The sequence below is a fragment of the Microcebus murinus genome, chromosome 20 (assembly GCF_040939455.1).
Source record: "Microcebus murinus isolate Inina chromosome 20, M.murinus_Inina_mat1.0, whole genome shotgun sequence".
NCBI lineage: Eukaryota > Metazoa > Chordata > Mammalia > Primates > Cheirogaleidae > Microcebus > Microcebus murinus.
In genome coordinates, this window is record NC_134123.1 from 14,987,677 (window position 1) to 15,010,564 (window position 22,888).

Sequence of the window (22,888 nt, forward strand, 5' to 3'; positions counted from 1 at the left end):
CCACACACGCCCACACACACCCACATGGCCCCACACTCACACCTGGGCCAGGTAGACATACCAATTCACCTAACATGCACGTCTTTGGGATCTGAAGAAACTGGAGTAGCAGAAGAAAACCCACGCAGACACAGGGAAAACGTGCAAGCTCTACACAAATGGTGGCCCCACAGACAGCTGGGCTCTTTTTTTTTTTTTTTTTTTTTTGTCATCTACTTTATAATGAAACAACCTTGAATGAAACTATGCTATTCGAGGACCTGCTATATTGGGCCGTGGCCCCAGCTCAACTCCTGGCTGAGTATGTGGGCTTGGGTAAGCCATTATTCTCTCTAGCCTCAGTCTGCCCTGAAATATATAATGGATGCATCGGCTGCTTCTCTCCTTCATAGACCACCATCAATGCTCTCTCCTGGATTAAGTGTTGGCCTTCCAGATGGTTCACTGGCTACCTTTCTCCTTCCATGCTACCCACTGCTTTGTAGAGGGTGGATTGATTTTTTGTTTTAAATGTAAATTATATCACCTCTCTTTTTGCTTAAAATATTTTGATTGCTTTTCTGTGTAAAAACAATAAAATCCAAATCTTTTACAGCAGCCTACTCAGCCCTGTATAATCTGGCCTCTACCAGAAGGCTTTATTTATTATTATTATTATTATTGTTTTGAGACAGCATCTCACTTTGTCATCCTGAGTAAAGAGCAGCATCAGCTTGGGTAGAGTGCAGTGGTGTCATCGTAGCTCACTGCAACCTCAAACTCCTGGGTTCCAGAGATCCTCTTGCCTCAGCCTCCCAAGTAGCTGAGACTACAGGTGTGCACCACCATATCTGGCTGATTTTTCTATTTTTAGTAGATATGGGATTTCACTCTTCTTCAGGCTGGTCTTGAACTCCTGAGCTCAAGGGATCCTCCCTCCTAGGCCTCCCAGAGTGCTAGGATTACAGGTGTGAGCCACTGCACCCAGGCCCACAAAAGGCTTTGAAGTCCTTATATATACCTAGTTCGTTCCTACCTCTAACTACCATAAGGCCTACACTGCATGCTGTTTTTGTTTTGTTTTGTTTTGTTTTGTTTTTGAGTCAGAGTCTCACTCTGTTGCCTGGGCTAATGCCACGGCATCAACCCCTAGCTCACAGCAACCTCAAACTCCTGGGCTCAAGCAATCCTACTGCCTCAGCTTCCCAAGTAGCTGGGACTACAGGCAAGTGTCACCATGCCTGGCTAACTTTTTCTATATATTTTTAGTTGGCCAATTAATTTCTTTCTATTTTTAGTAGAGACAGAGACTTGCTCTTGCTCAGGCTGTTTTCAAACTCCTGACCTTGAGCGATCCACCCATCTTGGCCTCCCAGAGTGCTAGGATTACAGGCATTGCATACTGTTCTTGATGCTCAAATTTTTTTTTCTCCCACATCTGTTATTCATCCTGTGGTTTTTAGGGTTGAGGCTGGGGCAATAGTGTTTAAAATATAAAAAACAGAATGTGAAAATTTTCTCAACTGGACATCATTTAGGCCTAATTAAAGTGGCTTATTGATGACCACTTCATCTAAAGTAGACTTCCCTTACCCATTTGATATTTTCTACCAGCACTCTCTTTCATTCTCACCCAACCTCCCATTCTAAGTCTTAATTTATCAATACGCTAGCATTATTGTAGGGAAGGCAGGACCAAAAGCCTAGGGCTAGGATTACACCAAATAGTGAATCTGCAGGGCAGTTGTTTCACACATGTTTATTAAATACTTCCAACAAAAAAAACCCTTTATGAAACCCAAAGTTTGTAATAGCAAAGCCTTCTAACTCCAGTGTTTAAGTTCCTAACTTTCTATAAGCCATGACTTTTAGAAACCTAACCAACTCCTGCTACCAAGCAAACTTAATTCTAAATAAAGGAAAGGCAAAGAACAAAAGCAAGAACTAAAACAAACAGACACACAAAATCATCTTCCACCTGATTGCCTTCCTGGTAAAACATGCTGACAAGGATAGGGGTGGTGTTAGTGTACTTTGGGGAATGTTATGACTGCACATTTCCAACTAGGTATACTCATTTGCAAGCGGGCACTTTCATGAAAATGGGCCATAACATATGTTAATTCTTTTCATTTGCAGTGGCTCTTTAGCATAGCATATATGGAGAATGCATATTTCTGAATTATCCTTCTGTTTACACCCAAATCCTGACAGCTAATTGTTCTGGTAGCACCTTATGCCTTCATCAAAAATGTGGCACTATTAAAAGGTTAGCACAATTGGCTTGCTGTGATGGAAAAAACCCCATGCTTGCAAGATTTAGGAATAGTTATACATTAACTCACAGATTTCATCACAAAAGGCTTTATTAGGCCACACTTCTTCACTGAAAATGTTACCTTGAAAAGATATACTGATTGAGTCAAATGAATGAAATTAATCAATCAAATCAATTATATTCCACAATATAGAAACAAACAATGAACAATTATTAACTTTTAGGCCATAGGTAGAGAGAAGACCAGCATTCTAAAACAACCACCATGTTCAAGGCTCCATACTAGATTATTTCTATGCACTATCTCATTTATTAATCAAAGCCAACATGTAAATATGTGAGGCTATTTTACCTTCAGAGAAGAGGAATCTGAATCTTAGAAGGTATAACATACTAGCCAAAGTCATACAGCTAGTAAAAAAAAAAAAAAATACATGCCAAAATATCCCACATATGGATGATTTCAAATAGGGTATAGGCTTTAATTTTTTCCTCTTTCCAATATCAGCACATTTCCGCCCAACATCTTAATATTGATAATTAGCAATCAAGTCAGAAATCTCATGCTGGAGTTAAAATGTTCATACTGCAGGTTGAGTATCCCTTTCCCAAAATGCTTGGGACCAGAAGTGTTTGGGATTTTTTTTTCAGATTTTGGAATATTTGCATATATATAATAAGATATCTTGGGGATAGAACCCACATCTAACCATGAAATCCATTTATTTCATATGTATCTCATACACATAGCCGTGAAGGTAATTTTATTCAATACTTTTTATAATTTTATAATAAAAATGTTTTGACTGCAACTCATCATACGAGATGAGGTGTGGAAGTTTCCACTTGCAGCATCAGGTGGATCTTGCAAAGTTTCAGATTTTGCAGCATTTCAGAATTTCAATTTTCAGATTAGGGATGCTCAACCTGTACTTGTGTGACAGTTGGATTGAGTTAGAGGTCACGACTTTAAGAACAGTGGTTCTTTAGAATAACAGTTCCTGAAAAGATAGTAGTATGCAAATTCCTACTATCAACTTCAAAAAAATTACAAATGAATAGAAATTCCTGCACAGGGCCCACTCTGTCAGAAACAATGAAACAGGTTATATTCTGAAGGTTTTCCCTCCTCCTTTTATTTACTCTTGTCTAATGAGTGATGTGTCATATTCTCCGTTCCTACGCTTATTCACCACAGTCTTACAGCTTTGGTAATTGTGTCCATTCTAAGGTGGCAAGGTTCTCCCCAAAGCTGTGTAAACTAGGACAGGTAAAGAGCATGACAGTGACTCAAACCCAGTTCACCTGGGTGCAATCGCAATCCCCTTCATTTCTAAATCTTTACCTTTCTTTTCCTTAACCTCTACTTAGAGCATAAAATAACACTATCAAATAAGCAGAATCGATGAAAGAAAAGCCTAGCTTTTAGTGCAAAAACTATTATTTAACATTATCTAAATAGACTTTCTGCAGCTTAATTTAATAAATGAGGCATCATTTTTAGACTCCAAGCATAATAAACTCTCATTTGCATTGACTGGATTCATAAATTCATGCTGTTAAAAACCTGCTTCTGTCAGGGTTGGCCCAGGCCCCCACAGCTTTCACTCATATTCCAATTCTGAGCAGCAGGAGGGAGTTTGCCCATCACAAACATCAGCCATCATTAGTTCATTTCCTTTAGTGCTGCCTGAGAAAGCCGCATGAAGCCTGACACAGTGCAGGCAGCTTATCTAAAACAAGTTCTCCACGGCTCCCAAAAAGAGTGAGGATACCTTCCCATATCGCTTTACCACACGTGGATTATTTTTTCCTGGCAGAAGTCCACGGTAGACTGTTCCAAGTCCAAGATTCTTTCTTGAGACACAGTGATCTAGGGTTTGGATTTACACAAAAAGGAACAGAAAAAACCTTCTTGGGCAGTGACATATTTAAAGAGAAAGAGAAGGGAAGGTGATTGTGTCATTATGTGTTAAAAAGCAGCCTTATCTCCTTGCCCCTGCACATGCAATAATACTGCAAAAGACTCAAAATAAATAGAACTTTCTGTTCTCGGAGTGAGGGCCATGGAGTGAGGATTGGCATCTGACGGTGAGAATTCTCAGAATTTCTGGAACATAACCAGGCACAAACACATAAAACCACTTCAAAAAGCTAACTCCAACGGCAGACCGATCATCGAACGGATTCCTGGGTGGACTGAATCTTCCCTGGAGGCTTTGAAATGTTAAATGGATTTCCATCTGTGCATTATGGCAGGATAAAACACAGATTGTGAATCAGGAGAATAGATTTTTATAGCTCAGGGTGTTCCCTTATTAAAAATCAGGCATAGGTTTGAATCCTGGATCTGACACTTGCTAGCTATGTGCTTTTGTTCAAGTTACCTAGCCCTCTGAGTCACTGGTAAAATGAGACCTATGACAACTATATATAGTCCTTTTGGCAATGCAGTCATCTTCTTTCTTGGCATGTAGCAGCTCCCTTGAATAGTACCTATGCACCTATGTTTTAGCTTGAAATCCATGAAAGAACATCCGGAGTGTAGTCCTACATGGGTTTATCTGTAGAATGTTCTAAATAAACTCTGATACCTCTCCTACCTCTAATAGACTAATTCTGTGTCAGACAATGATCCAATCGTGATCATTTATCTACAATACATAGAGAGATACAGATATTTATATGTCTATGTCTATTATTTGTGAATTCATTCATCAATTTAACAAAGCTCTACTGAGCTTCTAATAGATTCCACTGGTGGGGTAAGATGTGTATAATAATCTCATCCTGGACCCTATTACTAGATATTGCATTCCCTTTAAGTACAATGGCAGGAAAATAACTCTAGTGTATGGAAGTAGCTCCCTGGACTCTGATATGAGAACAAGAATCAGGTATGGACCCATCTTCTAGATGAGGTTGCTTAGACCCACAGACAGGGGTGTGATTCAAAGTCACCAATTAAGGTGCTTGCCTGGCATTGACATGTGGATGCTGAAGGGGTAAGAAAGCTATTCTCTTAGTTTGAGGTACTATTAATAGTGATAACTTCTTTCAATGCCATGTGCCAGGCCGTCCATGAGGACTTTACACATAATATCTCTGATCTTCAAAATATTATTTTTTACATTTCAGCATATTATGGGGGTAAAAATGTTTAGGTTACATATATTGCCTTTGCCCCACAGAGTCAGAGCTACAAGCGTGTCCATCCTCCAGACATGCATACCCATTAAGTGTGAATATACCCATCTCCTCCCTCCCCCCTGCCTGACACCTGATGAATATCATTACTATATGTTCACATAAGTGTAGATCAGTTAGTACCAATTTGATGGTGAGTGCATGTGGTGCTTGTTTTTCTATTCTTGTGTTACTTAGTAGAATGGGCTCCAGCTCCATCCAGGATAATACAAGAGGTGCCAAATCACCACTGCTTGTTGTTGCTGAGGAGTACTCCATGGTATATATGTGTGTGTGTGTGTGTGTGTGTGTGTGTGTATATATCACATTTTATTAATCTCCTCATGTATTAATGGGCCCTTGGGTTGTTCCCACATCTTTGCAATTATGAATTGTGCTGCTATAAACATTCTAGTGCAGACTAACTGCAAAATATTTCTTATAAAGGCATGTATTATTTCCATATTAAACATACCTCACAATATACACTATCTTCTACAAGGTCACTCCATTATTATACTTAGACCGCTGGACTTTTACCCAAGTCTATAAGATTCCATATTCCATGTACTTTTAATTACACCAAGATAATTTGAGTTTAAGATATGCTGATGAGGATGTCTAGGTGAAGCCATTAGCCATGTGGTCTAGGAACTAAAAAAGAGACCTGGCTTGGAGACGCATATTTGTGTGTCAATATGATCTAAGTAAAATCCAAACTCAAGGAAAGAATGAGAAAAAAAAATCAGGCAGAAAATTTTAGCAAGAGTCTCTATTCATAAATAGAAGTTGAAGAGATATTATCAAAGGCATAAAAAATGAGATACATGGTAGCAATAATTTTTTGAACATGCTCATATATACCCAAACATTATGTCGTACACCTTAAATATATACAATTTGTCAATTATAAACCAATAAAGCTTGAAAAAATAAAAATAGAAAAATGAGCAATTATTTGGAGGAAAAACACAAACATTTTCTATACTCTACTCTCATGACACAAAATGCTTCTGTGACCAAATGTGTAGGGTTTTTTTCCCCACACATCAAGATGACCAATTCTGCAAATTCTTTAGTGGACACCAGCTAAATGTCCTTTAATTCAACTCAATTCTGACATCTCCCTGGAGATGGTATCAGATCCCATAGGTGGAGGGCTCAGTCCCAGAGCACTGCCCCCTACTTCAAATGCCAATCCCAAGATCCAGGTTGTTTGATCTGTTATTCTTATTGACAAGCTACAAATTGGGTTTCCCACATCCCCTTCTTGGGTTTGATTAATTTGCTAGCATGGCTCACAGAGCTCAGGAAAACATTTACATTTACTGATATATTATAAAGGATATTGCAAAGGATACCAATTAATACCAGATAGAAGAGATTTATAGGGCAAAGTATGTGAGAAGGGGTGCAGATCTTCCCTTCCCTCACCAGCCATGCTCCTCTCCAGAAACCTTCATGGGTTTAGCTATCTGGAAGTTCTCTCAACTTTGTTCTTTGGGGAATGATTAAATCTTTGGGCATTGGTGATCAACTTAACTTTCAGGCCCTCTCCCCTCCCTGGAGGTCAGGGAGTAGGGTTGGAATGCCACAGTCTTTCCTGTGACCAACACCGTCCTAAAGCTACCTGAAGGCTGCCAGCTACCAGTCGACTCATTAACACATGAAAAAACACATTACTTTGGAGATTCTGAGGATTTTTGGAATTGTATGCCAGGAGATGGGGATGAAGACCAAATATGAATTTCACAATATCACAGAAGCAAAGCAGCAAGAATTGAAAATGCAGAATCTAAAACCGAGAAAGAAAGTATTAATAGAAGGATGGGGTGCATCAAAGTAAGAGAAAAATAAATAAATCTTGTTCACCTTCCTAACTATTGCATAGATAGCTCCTATTTTTGTAGCTGGGTTGGTTTTGAGTGGAATAGTATGAGCATGATGTGGTATTCCTAAGAGCAAAGGGCCAGTGAAAAGTTGGATAAAGCAATGTTAAGATCAACTGTGTAGCTAGAATACATGTGTGTCTCCTTCTCTGTTAGCAAGAAAAAATATCTTTTTTTCTGGGAACACGTGTGCATGTGTGTTAGTAAGTGTATATGCTTCATTCTATGTGTTTAATTGGGCATGGTTCCTAGAGTGTTCAGAATAACACTTTCTGTGACAATGTGATTGGACCCTTAACAGGAATACCACCCAGTCTAGGCTAATCAGATTCTTTCCATGGAGTGACATAAAAGTGCTAGATGACAGTGGACCTCATTTTTCCTATTGTCTTTTGAGTACTTACGTAGTTGAGCCTGTAGGTGCAGCAACTATTGCACCCAAGTTCTCAAATGAAGTTCACATACTGATTTCCACTCTAGGCAGAAAGCAGAACAAGACACAGAGAAAGGCACAGAGCTCGGTTAAGGTTACTTAAGCCTTTGCAAACAGAGGTGAACCTGGCTTTAGAAATTGCTTTCTCCAAGTAACAGAAAATTCAACTTAACTCACACTAGCTTAAACCCTGATGGTGATTCTGAGGCTTACCTAAGTACAGCTGACCCTTGAAGAACACTGGTTTGAATGGCAGGTGTCCACTTATACTTGTAATTTTTTTTTAAGAAATGTTACACTGACTGTAACTCTCCTGCCTCTCCTTCCACTTTCTCCACCTCTTTCACTTCTGCCACCCCCAAGGCAGCAAACCCAGCTCCTCCTGTTCCTTCCCTTCCTCAGTCTATTCAACATGAAGATGACAACGATGAAGATTCTTATGATGAGCTACTTCCATTTAATGAATAGTTGATATATTTTCTCGTTCCTATAGTTTTCTTAGTAATATTTTCTTTTATCTAGCTTATTTTATTGTAAGAATATAGTATGTAATGTATATAACATACAACATATGTGTTAATCGACTGTTAGTTTCTGGCCAATGGTAGGATATTAGTAGTTAAGTCTTAGGTGAGTTAAAAGTCATATGTAAATTTTCCAGTGTGCGGTGGGGCGGGGGGTTCGCCACTCCTAACCCCCATGTTGTTCAAGGGTCAACTCTATATAATTAGAGTCCTGAATGAGGTGCCTACAGTTCCCTGACGTTCTTCCCAATTCTTGTTCATGACACAGAGCTCATGGTTTAATAAAACCACATGCACGGTAATACAAAGGAATCACCCACAGGATGCAAAGAAACCCGTACTGAAATCATAACCAATGGAATGAGAATAGACAAACTCAGAGACATCATATCCTCAAGGATGATCTGAAGAAAAGACCCACAACTTCTGGGTCACTCTCTAGTTTTAAATTACATTGCCTCAAATTTATAAGGTGTAAATTGATATCCAATCATTCTACACTGACTAAACACTTTTCCCTATATCCTTGTTACATTAAGAACTCCATGTATCCTTTTGTTCTCATCTCAAATATTTGAAATGGACCTTAGTTCACATGCCTTCCTCAGTCCTGTCAATTAGGTTTATATCCTCAGATTCATCCAGTGAGTCATTAACCCCATACCTAGAATATAGCAAACAATTTCCATGTATAAACAATCAAAAGAGTTTTATGGTATAGGTATGATTAATCCCATTATGAAATAAATAATCTGAGTTTATCAAGAATAAATTACATGACCAATGCGGCCAGCCATGAGTCTATCTGACATTTCTCTACAGTAAGTCAAGAGACTATGAATAGCAGGAACATATGGAGAAGTCTATTAATTAAATGGAAAAATATATCTAGATAGATACATTTAGCTTTCTATAAAGGACACTTTTGGAAAAATATAAGGGCATATACTGAGTTTGCAATAGCCATCCATCCATTAGATTGTAGAATGTTTTATTAAGTGAACACAGGCATCCCTCTCTGAGCTAGGCTAGTATTACCATGAGAATGGGGGTGGGTATCAACCTGTGTCAGGGATGAGGGAGTCTGGATATATAACAGCAACTGCTTCATTCTGTTAAGCCTGGCAATGCAGGGTGCAGCTGGCTCACATAAATGAGGCACTAACGTAGGCAGGGGTGCAATAAGTAACACGAAATCCAAAAGTCCCAGTTCTCAAAGTTTTAAAACACTTGGAACATTATTTGGAACTGTGCCTGCTGGTATCACAACCTTTGGGAAGCTTGAAAACAGACTCAAAAGAAAGAAAAGTGTAGATAGCCTCAGTTTTTTACAAACTTCCAAAGCACACAATAAATTAGGTAATATATAAAATATAAGAGCCATAAGACAGAAAAGTATTCTCTGCCCATTTTCTTTCAGCATCTTAAGTGGTACCCTTTTCATGGGCAGCGATTCTAGGAGGTATGACATCTAAGATGATAATACCCAGCAGATCTGAGATCAGAGTGAGGGCTCTCAATCCCAATTCCATCTGCTAGGGCAGATGGCAAAATGCACTGAATGTCTCCAAGTCTCCCAGTCCTCAGTGCCCCATCAGCACATTGATTTCCCGATAAGAACATATGGAAGGTTTGGGTGGGGGAGGGAGGTTTTGTATTTTTACACTGAGTGGGTTGACAATAAGTCTATGATTCTTTCTGACGTGACCTTAAGAGTAATGAAAGAATGCTTGTGGGATGACTCTCTTTATAGGAAGAAAGATGTGTATGACCCTCAAATAATAAAAAGATGTCAAGTATATTGAAGTGTGATACAAAGAATTTCATTTTATTCTCAGAGAAGCAGGAAACAGTCTCAAGAAGTCATAAATCTCTTGTCTTCCTTTAGATCATCAAAGTTCTGTAATGGTCCATGAGGTTAGGAAAAAAAAGTGCCATTGACAGAGAAAGAGAAGAAAGAAAGAAATGCAAGCACTCTTCTTGCCAAGAAAAAGGTTGCTCAGCATTTTGACATTGGAAATCCAAAGCAGAAATTCCACATTGTCAGACATGGAATTCAAGCACCACCTAATACCTAGAGCTAGAACTCTGTTCTTCATGTCTTTCTCTGTCAAAAAGATGGCAAAGATTATCTCTCTGAGAAGGTCTAGTGTATGCAATAAGCTAAACATAGGGACTGCCAAGTAGTAGGTGATTTATAAAACAGCACTAAGGGTGACAATAACAACAAAAATTCAAAAAAGAAAAATGACTAAATAACATGAATACGATAGCATGGAAAATGTCTATCATTTGGTACTTGCAAATTTTAAAAATATTTTTAAAACAGTAGATAATGGTACTATAAATAACTGAATTAACAAATGATTTAATCATTCATTCATTCAGATAGTGTTCAACAAGGGTGGAAGAGATAGATCTGGTCCTGCACTCTTGAATCTTTTCTTTTTTTTTTAAGTATATTACTTCTGTTTATAAGAGAGAAATGATAAGGCCATGGAAGACTCATTTCTCAAGGTCACAGGGCTAGTAAGTAGAACAAGGACACCTAAGCTAATGCCATCTGATTCCCATGAAGTCCCTGTGCCCACCCAGCTCCGCTGAGTATGTAACAATAAAATGAAGAGGATCCAGCAGATATCTGGGTTATAAAGACAAAAGAAAATTTGAAATGTGAGTTGAAAGAACTGTTTTGTTTTTGTTTTTTTTAACAAACACAAATCAGAAGTAACACAAACATTATTGACAGAAGAGTCATTCTACTCCAGTGCCTGAACACAAGTACTCCCTTTCTCCTGAAGAAGGCTCCACTGTTAATCCTATGCTTAAGACTTGACTGGAAGTTCGTCAGGGAGAATGCTATAGTGAGATGTACCTCATTCGAAAACTAGTTCAGGCTTTTATTAGCTGTGCAAACTTGGAGAGAGGTTGCCTAATCTCTCTGATTGCAGTTTGCAAAACAGGGATGAAGACCATTCTGAAAATATTTCTGTAATAATACACATATAATAGGCCCTCAATGCCTCACAGCTACATTTCAATAGCACATAATTCCTTTCAAGAATAGTCCAGGTTCATTTGTCAACCCCCCAACCCCTTCTCCAACCCCTTTGCCAACATTTCTCACTCAGCTTCTCAGTCTCCGAGCCTTCTCCCAATACCTTGGCAAACCACCACCACTAGTGAGTTGGAGTGGGGATTCCAGGCCTCCAGCAGGAAAGGGTGCTCAAGAGGCCATAGACAGGGCTGTTACCAAGCTGTCTTCATTTTGGGATCTACATGTACTCTCTACAGTAATTTTACCAGATTTCTCATTGATTCTGGTGAACCTTCTCATATGCAGACACTATTTCTACTTAAGCCAGCTGAAAGTATTTTATTCTGTTATCACCAAAAATTCCAGACAGAAACAGTGTGAAGAACAGGAGCTTATATCTTGGTGATAACTACACTAAGAACACAAGTATAACCAAAGCATAATGAACATTGGTGGAGACCTTCATTGCAAATCTAAGTTAGAAGAATCTGAGCAGCTAAATGGTTCTTAAGCATAATCCCTTGTTATCCATGTTGGGGGTAACTTGTTATTTTTGTTGGGGTATTCACTCAGCGAACAATTCAAACACAACTAAAAATGCACACTAATCATTTGAGAAAACAGTCTGGAATACAGACATTCAGTATAAATACTAGTTTCAGGAATACCTAACAGCACAATCAGTCAATGGGAAGCCAGCATTGTAAGGAAGAGCACAGAGCCATGAAATTTAGGTAACATCTGTTTAAAAAAATAAAGAAAAGGGAAGGTCTTGCTGCTGTGGGGTTAAGACAAGTCATTTAACTTCTTTTCTAAGATTCTACTCTGTTTTCCGGATCATGAAGGAGTTAACCTTCTAAGAAATTCTGGGATGCCAACTCCTTAAGGCAGACAGAACACTTTAATTGTCTTTGATTCTTTAGCTTCAAGCAGTGTCTGGAGCGAAATAAATGCTCAAAAAATGCCTGAATAAGTAATATGAGAAAACAGGAGGCAGGAAGTCTGGGAGGAAATATCCTGAAAATTATAGGGGAAAAATTGCCATGATGAGAAGATATTATTCTGCATTTCTCCAAGACCACCTACACCAAAGACTTCTTCCCAACAACTTTAAAGGGAGACACCTTCATCCCAAAACTTGCGTGTTATAAAAGCATGATGGCTAAAATGTCAATATGACAAATTCTCACCTATGCAAAAGGCAAAGTGTCAAGTTAAAAGCAACTAAAATCAGTTCAAATATGATACCTTATAATGAAATATTTTCCAAGTCTGAAACTGAGTAATACAGCTTGGGAGAAAAATCTCCTGGAGTCCTCATGAGATACTCTAGAAAGTAAAGTAAATGAATCAGGGTAAGTTTCCTGTTATGTAAGTCAAGGGGGAAGACATGGAGGAATAATCTTTAAGATCATGCCTGCCCCCAGCCTGATCATAGGACATCTGAACTGTTAGCTTCCAGTATTGGATTCACCATGTCCAACCTGTGCACCCATGGACAATTTGTATTCATTAACTTAATTGTTTCTTTTTTATTTCTTCACAAAACACAAAATATATTAATAGTTTCTTTAGGCTTATTAAAAAGGTTATCACATACCTGGCACTGGTGAGCATTCAGTACATACCAGCTTTAGCGATGGTTTGTTATTTTTATTATTGTTATATGTGTTGTTGCTTTTATTTTTGTAACAGCATAGAATTATGTATAATGTGCCCTGTATATGGAACTGCTTTTTTGTGTCTTTGTCTATGCTCAGTTTATGCCCAGAAGCTATAGATTTATAATCTTTTTTCTCTTTTGTCAAGGAAGCCATGCTTTCTTTGCATATTCCACCATTTTCTTCTGCTCTGCCATTAAAATCTTGATGTAACGTCAAAAGTTATACTAGCACTTTAGTGAACATATTGGCTAAACTGTGTTGAAACACAACATACTCATGATGTGTGTAATACATATATGTACATATATCTGTCTTCGTGTGTGGATGTAGGTATCTTTCTGCACAAATAATGCTTTCCTGGGTCCATTTATTAAAAAGGCTAAGTCCCTCCTCCCTGATGATACATCTTGAAGAAAGTTACTCATTAATAGTTTTGCTATTGCTGCTTCTGCCATTGCTGGTGGTGTTATATTTTTCTATGGCAAACCCAACAATTATCCAAATAAAATGCTTCATGTTTGCTTCAAACTAGTCTTTTGAAATTGAACAGTTATGATTCGCTTGTAATTAGTCACATCCTATCAAATGCCTTTTTTTTTCTTAATGGTAAATTTAAGAGAACCCAGTTGTACTACTGACCTTCCATTGCATGTCAGGTTTTGCACATGGTACTTTGCATGCTCTTCATCCCTCTGGTCCTCATTTTGCAGATGAGGAAGCTGACATTCTGAGACCTTAAACCACTTGCACAAGCTCACACATCTTGTAAGTGATCCAAAATCAGATATATTTGGCTCAAAGCCTGTGCTTTTTCCACTAGACTGTCCTTCTTGCCCTCTTTAGCAACACCTACCAAGGGCTACTTATAGCTGATTTTACTTGTGCAAAAGGGGAAATTGCATTCTCTGGGTATGGAGCTGTAACACACATGCTGCTTTTGCCTAAAAGCCTCCTCACCTCCCTCCTGCCAATCTTTACCTTTTAATCCCTGTTTGAGTCTGCAAAGTGGAGAACCGCAGGCAAATATTTATTCATGAAATGAGCCATTTTTTCCCCATTTCGAACCCATCCAAAGCTGCTCTAGTTTCTCTTTAAACTTTTGAAAAGCAATTTGCTTCTAGACAGAAAAAATAAAATAAAATAAGCAGAGAGAAATGAAGAATCTCAGCTCAAAGCTAGAGCCAGACACGATGGGCTGGAAGTAAAAGTGTCTTCTGGAAAGTAAGCACTGCAATAAATCTCAGCGACTGACAATGCACATTTCAGATATTAAAGAAGAGACATCAAACAGGACTTTTGGCATTGGGGTAAGAGGCTCTCCTCATCCTTTGTGGATAATGTGACACAAACAGAGTGAAGAAAAGAGAACTTGAGAAACACTAGTAGGGCCCAGTTCCAGATGGAATCTGTCATTAAATTAAACTTCTCTTGTTGATTAGTAAAGCAAAACCCTTTACTTACAGAGTAACATAAATTATAAATAAAAGTCAACAGATACATTCATTGCATGGGTGGCTCGATTCTATCATCATGCACACAGGGCAGACATCACTCATTGATCAAGGCACTTGATCTCATTGGACCAGGATTAAACCAGTCAAATCACCCTTATAAACACTAGTTTCCAATCAGCCTCTATCAACCAATTGCAATAGGCACAAGGGAAAGAAACCTAGAAGATAGGCAATACAGATGACTGGGATTTGGAGTTTTTTGGGGTTTGTTTCTTTTAAGTTACCATCAGGGTTTTCTATCATATCAGCCACTATTCTAATCAGTGGATACTTCCATGGCTTCAGAAACACATTAAGACTATGAAATAAGAGATGACACCAGCCATTGATGTATTCCCCAAACATTATTAAGCACCCATGTTATGCCAGATACTGTGATACTTGCTGAACAAATTGAGATGACTCTTGTCTGATTCTACCCTCATGGGAGAGTAATCTAGCCCATTTGTAGTCCACGTTGTTGAATTTCTAGCAGGCAGAAATGTGTTTTCTTCTCTTTTTAAGCCCTATAAGAATTATACTCAAAGTATGCAAAAATTCGATCAATTCTATTCAAAGATAATCAGAAAATAGGAACTGAAAAATAGAAGGAGAAAGAGAACCCCAGGAAGGTAGCACTGCAATCTTCTAGAGCAATCCATTCACTCTTCATAGAGATTAAGGGGAAGGCATGAAAGTCTTCAAAAAATTCACACCTTTTGAGCTGAATCTTGAAAAGCGTAAGTGAGACAGAGAGAGAGAGAGAGAGCGCGAGTGTCTTGGGGACAGAAATGAAAATCAGAAAGGTATTCCAGACGTGGCAGCATAAAGAATGTCAGAGAAATGGGAACGTTTTCTGTGCATCCGGGAAGTGGAAAGTAATACAATAAATTAAGAATCTCATATTACAAAGTAATTTGGAACTAGAAAAAGAAAAGCTTTGTCTGTGATATTAAGTTTTTTTTAAAAAAATTATTTTTAATTATTACAGATACACAATATTTGTATACATTTACAGAGTACGTGTGGTGTTTTGATACAGGCATACAATCTGTATTAATAAAATCAGGGGAATTTTGGTGTCCATCACCTTAATGAGAATATACAATTCCTTCACAATTTCTTTCTTTTCTTTCTTCTTCCTCCTGCTCTTCTTTCTCCCTGCCTTCACTTCATTACTCTCTCCTCCTATCTTACCTGTTGTCAGAGCACAGTGCTGGATTTCAGGAAAGGGAGGACATGGCTATGACAAAGCTCTCTAGCACACATCTTGAGTCCTTTTACCTGGGAATACCATTTGCATTTAAAAGAATCAAGAAGGGGCATCAGGATATGGAATTCTGGCAATTTGTCCAAGCATCTTAATGTAGTTTTTCTAACTCCTCCTTCTGTGACTGACTCTTCAGATGCAAATCTCAAGTATGCCAGCCTGCCTATCATTCACAGCAATAATGGAAATGTAATGAGAAAGATGACCTAAGATTGGTCCTTCACACAGATCTGTCCCTTTTGCAACTCCCAGGAAGTTAAACACAGCTATGTTACATAGCAGGAAGATGGTGTTTCCATGTATTAATCCACTCTCTGATGCTAATTCATAATAAAAAGTTTAAAGGAGAATGCATAAGGAATTGATAATGCATAGGATTTTCGCTATGGGTCACACAACTTAGAGACATCATGCCACCTGTTTTTTTAAAATAACCCTTAGAGGGCCAGGCATGTAGCTCATGCCTTTAATCCAGCACTTTGGGAGGCTGAGGCAGGAAGATCTCTTGAGGTAAGGAGTTTGGAACCAGCCTAGACAACACAGCAAGACCCTGTCTCTACAAAAAAAAAAAAATTTTTTTTAATTAGAGGGTCATGGTAGTGAGCACCTGTAGTCAAAGCTACTCAGAAGGCTAAAGTGGGAGGCAGCAGAGTGAGACCCTATCTCTGAAAAAAATAAAATAAAATAATCGTTAGAAATAAACATATTTAATCTCATTCGGTAGGAGAGAAAACTGAAGCTTAGCTAGTAAGGAGTAGAGCTGAAATTTAAGTATATCTGGCTGATTTCATAGTCTCATACTTCTCTCATTAAAATATGATGTCAAAAACATGAATCTCCCCATTACTCAAATTATAATCACTATAGTGTTTTCTATAGGCAAAAATACTCAGCCTCTGAGAATTGTTTATCCTTGTATAGATTTTGTTTGGACATTTACACTAATACTAATAGCTAGCTTTTACTAAGTGTTAATTGCATTTCAGGGACTTTGTATGAATTGCCCATTTAATTCTCTCAATAACCCTATGAGGTATGTAATATCATTTTCATAATTTTCCAAATAGAGAAAGTCAAGCTTAGTAAATTTCTTGAGTTTACATTGCTAGTAAATGGTCCAAGACTTTCTGATTTCATAGCATTAAGTAATCAGATTGTGATCACATTTACATTTATTATTTGAGAACAAGAATTTTCATTTACCAAAAAATATCTCATCATCACAACATTCCAAATATTTAGGATATTACTGTTACTAGAACCCTGTTTCTCTAGGTAAGATCTACACTTTCCTACCTGTAGGAAATTATTTTTAAAGGCAAAGGAAAACTTAAACATAAGAAGTTAAAAAATATAATACAACAACAACAAAAACCTAACTCAGTACTCAAGCAACCCTCCATACAGAAAGATCTGTCCTAAAATTTTAACTGATTGGTTATACAAAGTATTATCATCTGAAGAGAAAAAATTCCACAAGAATGGAGCCACAGTCAGCAACAAAATTGATATGCAAGTCAGCTATTCACCCAGTGGCATATATAAAATATGACTTTCTATCCTTGATTAAACAGGTGCTCTTTAAACTAAGCCCTGCATTTTAATTGTAAATATTCTTATAATAACAGTATAAAACCAACTGTGATAGCACATAGCAGTTAGTCACTGTGCCAGCCACTTTCCAGGGCCAGTTTTCATGAGCTACAAATACAAAAACAACAACAAACAAACAAACAAAACTCCTGCATGATCAGATGATAGAGCATCCCCTATCAAATAAAAACCCAAAAAGACCAAATTACAGCTGAAAACAAGTTTACCATGTTTGTTGTAACACAGTTGGATGCGAAGTTTTTAAAACGATATTTTATTATTAAGTTGAATAAGTAACAAATGCCGTTTTCCCACAATTTGTTGGCAGTTTTTAACTCTGTGCTCAAATTTTGAAAAGTTATCCAGGAAATCTCAATCACAAGCTAAGCAGGAACATAAAGAAAGCTGCTGAGGACAGTAATATTCACATATGAGATCACTGCATCAATATAATTTCATTCCAAGAGGAGTTGGCTTTTTTGGCAAGAAAAATAATGAAGGGGTCAGGGCAGAGATAAGACTTGAATAGAGCTTCTAAAAACACTGTAGCAATTTTTCTTTGGTCTGTATTTGGGCTCACATACAGAAAGTTCCTTTGATTATGTAAGACTTTCAAGTAACTGGAGACTTCTCTAACCCTTGGTAGTGAATTGGCTTAGAGATTATTTCTAACACCTAAGGTCAGATGGAGAAGGATAAAATAGATAGAAGAAAAATAAAAAAGGATGCTTAAACTGGAATTTCACACATCTGTATTCTTTATAGCAAGCGTGGCTATGTGCTCTTGGTGCATTGTTATTTTTAGACAAAGGGGGTGATTCAAATATTCCAGATAAATCAATACCATGATTGATTGGAATGAGTTTCCCACTAGTGGTTCTATGGTGTAATGGTGAGCACTCTGTACTCTGAAATGAGTCTCCCAACACATGGATGTTAGTGGCAAAGTGCTGATGTTCTAGTTTGGGCAGCCAACATTCACAAAATGGAACACTCCCAAGATGTGGAGCGATATTGAGATTCACAGTAACTTCAACTTGGTGCCTTAGAGCAGGCACAGGGTTTGTGCCCTAGGAAAGCAATATATGCATTCGGAGATAAAAACCAGTGCCAAAGGCTCCATCTCAAATCTCCTGAAACTCTTTTTTCTCAGATATTTGCTTGTATAGCTAGAGCCCCAGTTTCTGCAGCTGCAAATCAGTAATGTGTTCAGACTGCCATCCTTAGCTCCTATGATGGATCAGGGAGGTGATGAAATAAATTAACTGTACTGAATTGCATTAGAGCCCTGGGAATGAAAAACATGTGCTTGTTACTATTCTTTCTTTTGTGTGCCTGTTCAAACAAATAAGCACTCTATAAACATTAATTAAGTCTTTCTCATAATCCATTGAGATTGTTGCACGGGTACAATTTTATTTGTTGTGTTAAAGTTAGGATCCTATGATATTATATGACTTGTCCAAAGCAATGAATTTTGTCTTTGGGAGAATCCAAAATTCAGGCTTCTGCATTCTTCTTCTTTTAATACCCTTAAAAAAGTAAGTATAACATGCTAGTTAGGATCTAGCTAGTTCTCCAAAGATGGACAAGAATGAACCCAATCACTGTACTTCCACTTACTAAACCTTTGACTATGAGCAGTGTATATAATTTTTTTACTTACAAGATTAATTCATAGGCACTATTATTTCTCATATTTTATGGATAAGGAACCAAAGATTTGATAGTTATTACAGTGTCTAGCACAGTACAGTAGTAATCATTAAGTTGTTATGGAATGGATGATGCCATTAGCTACTATAACAGATTAGAAAAAGAACCACTAAACTTAGTTACAACCAAGACTTTTGTTCCTCAATTTACCTATTAGTAGCTAGGTCCTTAAACAAGGTTTTCATGTTAAATTTTCTTAAGATCTTTACAAAACAGGAGGCACTCCCATTTTACAGGTAACAAAAGACGACAGAGTTATATGTAAGGGTGCGTATTAGTCAAATAATCTTAAACAGAGGCAGCATTTGACTTCTTACCTCTGTGATTTCAATATCTTCACTAACAATACTCAAATATAAGTCATATATGCATACCCTAAACCAACTTGGCAAGTTTGGGAATCCAATTTTCTCCAAACTGCCAGAATTAGCAGCTCTAAGTCATTTTGGGTAAGCAGGGGGCGGAAGGAAAGGAAACTCACATCTATTAAGGTACTACCATCTGCCACACGGAGTGTGAGGCACTTTTGTGTGCTCTGTCTGTACTACAGATTTTCCTTTTTGTGAACTTCTGCTCTCATTTCCCCATAGAAACCAAAGGTAGCAGGAATGTAAGTGATCATAACTTTTGAGTTGCTCTTAACACCTAATGCAAATAAATGCATGAAAGACTCAACTTAGGCAAGCAGTAACATCACTTTAAATTTCAACATCAAAGAGGAAGTTTACAAAATGCTTGCACATATTTCACTTTGCATGGTACTTGAAACAATATTTGGAGGCAGATAACGGATATATCTTCATCTATTTTGCAGGTGAGAAAGAAAGAGCTTTGTGGAGAATAAAAGTATTCTCTTTTTGGGACAATGTTGGTGCTCAAGCGCATTCACCCACTTAGTAAAGTCAGAAAACTTGGACATTATCCAACATCTCACTTTGTCTGTCTCTCTAATCTTCCCCTTTACCATTCTCCCCCCTCTTCTTCCACATCTATTCTGCATCTTTAGAAGAGTTAGTAATTCTCTTTTCTAATGGAACTGGGCAGATAAAATACCACCACTCCCAACTCATCCAGAGATTGGAAGAGGAGGCAGCTCCTCTAATTTGATTGCTTAAATGGCCATCCCAAAATGTATCAACTACTTTGAAGAAACAAATTGCTCTTAAGAGACAGTGAGGCATCTAATACTTTTCTTTTTAACTTGTTGGCCAGACAATGTATTGAATGTATCTCTGTACCTGCCTGTTTGTAGCAAAATATATGCCAAGCCGTGTGTGTGTGTGTGTGTGTGTGTGTGTGTGTGTGTGTGTGTGTGTGCATGGTCTTTTCAGGACATAAAATAGAAGACAATATACCCCATTTGACGATCCACATCAAGGTGAGAAAGAAAATACCTATAATATGTGGTTCAGAGAATAAAAATTCAACAAAAGCAAGGAAATAAATCCCTGGGATTCATTTGTTTAACAATGTTTACTGAATACCTATGTAGGAAATGCTGGGTATGGCAGTGAACATGAAAATTAATTCCTTGCCTTCAATTAGCTTACCTTCTAGTGTTGAAGATAGATTTTTTTTAAATGTGCATATATTGGGTTCAAAGATAAATTTTTATTTGGACAGATTGACTCCAGAAAATATCTGGGTTTTATAACTCTCTCAGATCAGCTTCCTCCTTTCCATATGTCATCACTTTATTCCTAACTTTAATCACTACTCAAGGCATTAACTGAAAGCAGAGACAACTTCCCTCCCTCCCTCAGCCTTTCCTTGTGGAACCTATTTCCAATATTTACAGCAGTAATCTTTTTTTTACTCAAAATGATTTGTTAAAAGCAGTAGTAGTAATCGTAGTAATATATGTGATAAGATAAAATATATGCATGTCAAAAGACTGTCAAATAGTAAAAAAAGCATGCAAAGCAAAATATCTCCCTCCTAATACAGGTCTCCATCCTTCAGTTTTTCTCTCTAGAGGCCACTACTATTATCAAGTTATATTTTACATGAGTTTGGACATGTACATATATCTATACCCATAAATATTCTAGGTACACACAAGTATATGCAAGTGCATGCAGTCCTTTCATTCTTCTTTATACATGAATAAAAAAAATTCTGTGACTATTTTATATCTTGCTTTAGAGGCCAGTTCATAACTTTTATAGCAGTAATTCATTCTTTTTCATAGTCGCATAGTATTCCACAGAATGGATGCATCATCATTCATGTAGACATTCACAATGGGAATCTAATCTTATTACTCCTTTATTTAAAATCTTCAGAGTCTGACTCTCCATCCCATCACACACATAAGAAAGTGCAAACCCCTAAGAATACCAGGCAGAATTTCTCATGGCTAGGAAGTAAAGGACTAAGCAATAGGGATTAAGTTGTGGAAGAAGCATATGCCTTCATAGTATTACATATTCTACATCTACTGAACTGTTTGCTATTTTTAAGTTTTCCATTTTTGTTTCACTCATTTGTGCCTTTAACCTTTATCCTTCCTGTTTGTAACATGGTCCCCCCTCCCCATTGTAATAAATCTTATGTTGCCTTCAAAACTCATTTTAGATTTCTGATCCCAAGAAGCCTATCTTGCCTGCAGATCCCAGGTGCAAACTGAGTCAGGCACTGCTCCTATACGTCTGCACGGCAACCAGTGTAAACTACCATTATATTATTTATTGTACTATATTGAGGTTGTGGATTTCCTTGATTGTCTCCTCTAGTTGACTATAAATTTCTTTGAACACATGAAGACTCTGTCTTATTCATCTCTGTATCAACAGGGCATAGTACAAAATTTGCCAGTTGTAGGCTAAGGAGATGTTGTGGAATGACTAATTGAATGTAAAAAGTTTTATGACTTCCATCCAACGCTGTCTGCACTACAGACAACAGCCACTGAAATGAATCTATTTTGGGGATATGTGAGAGCATTGGTACTAAAAGTGTGGTCCCCAGACAGGCATTGTCAGCGTCACGTGGGCACTTGTCAGAAAAGCAAATTTTCCTGTGCCAGCTCAGAGGTATTAACACAGACACTCTGAAGTCAGGGCCCACTGTCTGTGCTGTAACAAACCCTCTATGTGATTCTGACACTCGCTGAACTTCCAGGGTCACTGTAAGGGAACATGATTCTCAATTCTTGCTTCTCAATTTCCCTACAAACAGTTTTACTCCCCACGTTGGAATCATCCATTGGGAAAACAGCAAAATATCACCACTCCTGTTCCTATTTCCTTCCGTGATCTTACTGAAGTTCTAATGGTGTCCTACAATACTTATATTTAGCAAACAAATCTGTCTGAAGGTTAACTCTAGGACCTGGGGAGATTAAGGAAAATGAACAACTTTTCAAAAAAGGTGATTACTTGTGTGAAAACATGCTAGGTTTCTTGGTTCTGGCTAAGGTACGAATGACTAAGATTTTAAAGAGGGAATAGGTCTCATCTATACAAAGAAAACATTCTGTTCTCTCAGACTTAGTAGGCTTTTCTTGTGATAAAGGATTATGAATGAGATAATGTCCCAGGATCCAACATATCCAAAGCTCTAATATAGAAGAAAGGAAAAACAAATAGTTTAGAGGCTATCGAAAGCAATTTCTGTTTTACACAAAAGATCACCTAATTCTCAGATTCTAAGGGCCCGTTCGGGGAGCAGGTGTGTTTGGTGTTTCTTGTACTTCTTAGGTGTTTCATCGTTTACTCGGATGAATTAGAACAGAACAGATTCTATCAGGCAGACTAAGTGCCTACAGTCATATATGATAATATGTTTTCTCATTACTGTTTAATCAAAATTAGATGTATTTTTA

At 37.7% G+C, this 22,888-nt stretch overlaps 1 protein-coding gene across 2 annotated transcripts in view; it reads right to left on the minus strand.

Annotated features, from left to right (window-relative positions):
- Nucleotides 1-22,888, minus strand: part of CDH8 (cadherin 8) — a 359,018-nt gene that overhangs the window by 297,232 nt on the left and 38,898 nt on the right. The window lies entirely within an intron of this gene.